This window comes from Etheostoma spectabile, chromosome 17 (assembly GCF_008692095.1).
Source record: "Etheostoma spectabile isolate EspeVRDwgs_2016 chromosome 17, UIUC_Espe_1.0, whole genome shotgun sequence".
NCBI classification, from domain to species: domain Eukaryota; kingdom Metazoa; phylum Chordata; class Actinopteri; order Perciformes; family Percidae; genus Etheostoma; species Etheostoma spectabile.
This window is the reverse complement of record NC_045749.1, coordinates 5,055,270-5,060,555: the sequence shown is the minus strand read 5'-3', so window position 1 is coordinate 5,060,555 and position 5,286 is coordinate 5,055,270. Positions and strand designations below refer to the sequence as shown.

General features: G+C 37.7%; 1 protein-coding gene across 4 annotated transcripts in view; it reads right to left on the bottom strand.

Annotated features, from left to right (window-relative positions):
• The window catches only part of kcnq5a (potassium voltage-gated channel, KQT-like subfamily, member 5a), a 94,331-nt gene that overhangs the window by 30,163 nt on the left and 58,882 nt on the right, over positions 1 to 5,286 (bottom strand). The window lies entirely within an intron of this gene.

Here is a 5,286-nt window from a genome sequence, read left to right as displayed (position 1 = left end):
GTGTGTGTGTGTGTGTGTGTGTGTTTGACAACGTTTGATTTGTAGTTTAGGTATTACTTAAAAATGGGGTGGAGGAAATAGGGTAAAGAGGACAGTACATACCTGGACTCACGTAAATACCTGGACACTTGAACTGTTCTTAGCCCATAATTGATATGGAATGTCTTTTTATAGCCAAAGGTTTTATTGTTATTATTATTGTTATTATTGTTATCTATCTAAGTCTAAAAACTAAAGAGAGGGAAGAGTAATTCCTTTAAAAAAGGAATCTGCAAGTTATTTTAACATTATTGTTGGCTCAACTTCATCAGTGGCCGCATTCACATTTACATCTAGTGGTATCTAAGCATACAATATGGTAACTTGGTTAATGAGTAAATACATGTTCATATTCATAAGAAAGCTTCCAGGCAACATATGCACAGGCCAGCAGCCCCCAGCCTGCTTTTCTCCCGGAGGGAAAGAGGCCATATTTAAAGATGCCATCTGTCTTTCTGATGTTTACTGTCTTCCCATCTCTGTAGATCTCTAAATGTGTTTGTTTTCTGTGTACAGAATGTGTTCCAGCCTTGTTCTCCTCTAATCCCTCTCTGTCTTATTTTTTATTGCTCTTTGTCTCTGCCTCTACCTTCCTCCTTGCCTCCCTTCTCCATCTACCATCTCCGCGTCTTTCTCTCTCTAGATTCCCTTAACATCACTTTCTCTTTCTCACTCCTGGCACTTTATGACTAATACCACAATTTATTGTTCACGGGATCCACAAGGAATTTAAAAAGGGAGGCGTATGTGCATGCTTGTGTGAATAGTGTGTGTACCTGCGGCTGAGTTACAGCAGAGGAGGACTGATGGTTCCTAACATCCAGTCCACATCTGCATCTGATACTGTCTCCCTCTTTAATAGCTCTTTACTGTCATACAGACAGACAGCATGGAGAGCAGATTAACAAACAGCATCCAGTTGTAGTAGGGAAGTCTGTGTGTTGGCAGTGGTGGAATGTAAGTACATTTACTCAAGTATTGTACTTTAAGTACAATTGTAAGGCCACTTGTGGTTTACTATGAGTTTTTCCATATTTTGTTACTTCTACTCCACTAAATTTTTGAGGAAAATACTGTACATTTTACTCCACCACATTTATTTATTGGCTCAAGGTACTAGTTGCTTTGCAGATTCAAATTATTAACATCAGATTTAAAATCAAATAATACATTATGATTGAGCTACCCAGCAGTATAGGAAGTAATTAACATTAGCTCCACCTCTACTATCTGCAATGTTAAAGTGATGTACACATTAATGCATTCATAATTATAATCGTGTAAAACAATATAAATTATTCTGAAAGGGCCATTCTGTATATTGAATACATTTGGTACTTCAAGTGTGTTTTGATGCTAATAGTTTTTGAATTTAAATAGTTTTTTGAAGATTTTGAATGCAGACATTTCACATTTACATTCAATTTTCAACTCACAGTCCAAAATTCTCAAGAATAAACAAGTAAGTGGACTTTAAGTTTAGATTGTTTATCCAATGCTGTTTACGGGTCAAAGATGAACTGTCAAGCTCAACTTTTGATTAGTTTGTGCATTTGCAAAGCAGCATGGCCCTCTTCAATGGCTATACTCAAGGGTTTGCAGGTGTCAGTTGCATTATAAAAGCATGTATAAGTAAAGAAACACAGATGTAAACACACAGTACTACTGTGCAATAGAAATAAAGACTCATCAGGAACAAAGCAGAGTTCATGAGTGCAGAGCATATCCACAGGTGTTGTCAAGTTGGCTAAGCTGTGCAGTGAGGCTCTTATATATATATATATATATATATATATATATATAAACAATCCTCATGTTTCTGTTCTCTCTATTCACATTGCATAACTTTGAAGTCTTGAGTGAACAAGCATAAGAGTGAAATAATACAAACCAAACTGAATAATAATGTATGAATAATAAATACAGTGAATTAAACAAATACAGCATTTCTGTGTTCAGACAGCCTCATGCATAATGGGCCCATTATATGAAATTGAATAGCTTCTCCAACTAACCATTCAGAAGCTACATGTATAACTTCAAAAACGCACATTACTTTTCTTTGATGGTATTATCAAAACATTCTGCAGATATTCCTTTGTCACATTCATAATTACATCTAGTACAGCAGCATTTTCTCTTTTGAGGAGGGCAGACACAATGATCATATGCCAAAGGAGACTATTAACAACTATTATGTTAAATGTAAACACGCTGGTGGGAAAGTGTGGCATTGAGAAATACATTCACATGTACAGTCAGGCCCACTTTTTTGTTTAAGTTAATACGATTGGCATCCTTTTAAATATTAAATCATTCTGCATTCAGCACATAATCAACATCACTATATGCACTCAGACACCCTGTGTGTTTTCAATTGGAGTGTCACCTCTGCCATATCAATTGATTATTTAGTGTGTGTACACAGACGAATGAGAAGCTGCTATTGAACGATGGGAGTACGATGACACATATAATTAATAAACCTGTTACATTGATCAGTCCTGAGGTGAATTTTTCACTTGGTCCATCACTCGCAGAACAAATTGTTGATGCTGGTGTCATGCCATGTTTGAGAAGACAACTGTGTGGGGACACGTGTATGGATTTAAGGCAAGGTTGTCCATTAAATATGTGACATTTCTGTGACAGAACTCATTTGGACTGTTGGGAAAAGGGCCATAGGATGCAATTTGTCAATTTCGCACTGATTTATGTGCTGTAACTATTTTTTGGAAAACAACAGTGGGGTGCAGTGACTGTGCACCATGTGGTAGCCAACCAGCAGATACACTGCACTGTACGTCTAAGATTTAGAGGTGCTGGTAGGTGTGCTGAGTAAGTACACTCTGCACACTTACACTGGTAAGTGTGCAGAGCCTCATCTCCTTCCAGTTTAAACTAAGTTACTCACCTCCTGACTCTAGATCCATTTCAAAGACATGAGGGAGGTAATGTTTGTCTCTGCTAACTCTCAACAAGAAGGCTAATAAGCTTATTTTACAAAATAGCTAACTATTCCATTAACTTTAACTATAGTTTTGAATCAAGCATTTCTAGTCTATTCAAGTCAATTATACAAAGTGATTTGAGCAGTTTAATAAATAAAATAGACTTCTTAAGTGCATAAAGTTACTCGGGGGAAGGGTGTACGTTGATATTGATGCTTAGCAGACATCAATAAAATATAATATGGCAGCTGCTTTGTGACGTTAAGTACCTGTAAACAGCTGTCATATTATTCTACTGTGATGTGCTTTGGACGCTTCACACTAAATGACAGTTCATTCCTTTTATTAAATATCTCAGCTGAGTGCTGCACCGCTCTGTCGTCAAGATGTCAAACCAACATCTGGTAAAGTTGGTGCTTGACAGTGGACTCCAGACAATTTGCAGGTGTGAGAGTGCCAGCTTTGGTGCATATGGCAGAGACAGCCTTTGACTTTATGCTGATGAATGATCTGAGGACCCACAGACAAAACCATATACAGCCAAAAACCTGGGCTGCTTCACTACAAGCTGACACGAAGACGCCTGGGGAGTGGGGGGGGGGGTGTGTGTGTGGTGGTGTGGGTGTGTGTGTGTGTGTGTGTGTGTGTGCGTGTCCGTGTGTGTGTGTGTGTGTGTGTGTCATCAGGTCCTTGAAAAAATTTGCATTTCTAATTTACAGAATTTTGAATGGTGTTCCTTATTGTTCTTGTTAATGTTCGTCTTGCACTTAACCGCACCAATCTACCTACTTCATTTGTTTTATTTACCAACTTTTTCAACTAATATGAGAAAATGTGTCCTCGTCACATTATCCTCACATTTCGATGGTGCACTATCCTACGATTGATGTGTCCAGAAATGTCGTCTGAATGTTAGAGTTGTGGTTGCTAGTTTGCGATTAGAGTGAACAATATGCATGGATGATTTTGAAGGAATAGTTTGAAAATACACTTATTACTTTCTTGCTGAGGATTAGATGGGAAGGTTGATACCACTCTCCAGCACCAGTACTACTCTAAAGCTAACATATTGTTGTGTTCATATACATGTGTAAGCTTGTAATAAATGTAAGTAAATAAATAAGTAAATGAATACATGCATCCACACGTAGACCAGTACACACCATCCAAACAACGTCAGGAAGAGGAATATTTGACTTTACTTTTTAATGTGGATAATAAATCACCTCTCAGAAGACAAATCTAAGTGGACTATTTTAAATCAAAACATAACTTTTAGCACAATCTGTGACTGTAAATCTACATCTTGAAATGTTGAAAGGCTGTGTGTAGTGTGAAAGCATGCAGCATGCACATGTAAATAAGACCAAGTATGTTTATGATAAAAAGGATGAACACTATAAAAGGGTGCACATTTTCATCTATATGTTTACATGAAATAAGCATCCGTGTGTCATGGATGTGTATGTGTGAAGGATTGGGTACGTGCAAGGTCAGGATTTTCCACACAATATGGTCTGGTATCATTATCTATTTCCTTCTTTCTTTCTGTGCCAACCATGCATACCCTTTCAATCAAGACGAAGGGAGGGAACGGAAACAGAGAGCGAAAGATTGAAAGAGAAAAACAGAAACTGAAAGAGTCAGCGAGGCCAGTTGCTTTGGATAAGAGCACAAGTAAATGCATCATAATGTGTAAAGGTAACAGAACAAAAGAAACAATGGAAGGTACAAAAGGAGGGCGATAGGAGGGTCATGCAAAGAGAAGAGCAGCAGAGATGTCCACAGAAAAAATGCTGATCCCTGTGAATCAAAATGACTGAATGCTAGGAGAGAGAACAGCAGGTTCTCCTGGATAAAAGCAACAGGGCTGCAATGGGAAGATAAAGATTGAGCTTAACTATAAATAACATTTCTCCTTCTAGGAAAGGCCTGGTAGATCGATGCATCATGAATAAAAAGTGAGAGAAAAAAGAGAGAGATTAAAAAAGAGATGACAAGCTGAGAGAAAAGACTGAGCACAGTCAGTCTTTATTTTCTTTTCAGTCTCTTTTTGGATACTATGTCATTGCATTGATCATGTTTTTATTATAAACAATACCTACAGTATTCTTACAGTACATGTTTGTGTGCCTCTCATTCTGTCACATTATGATTTTCAAACTTATATGATGCAAGAGGAAATTTTGAATAAAAGCACACACTAGTAGATAGAGAGAAGACAAGGAGAGAGGGAAAAAAGGCAAGATGAGATAAAGAGGTGGGGTGGGGTGGGGGGGGGGAGTGAGAACGAGAA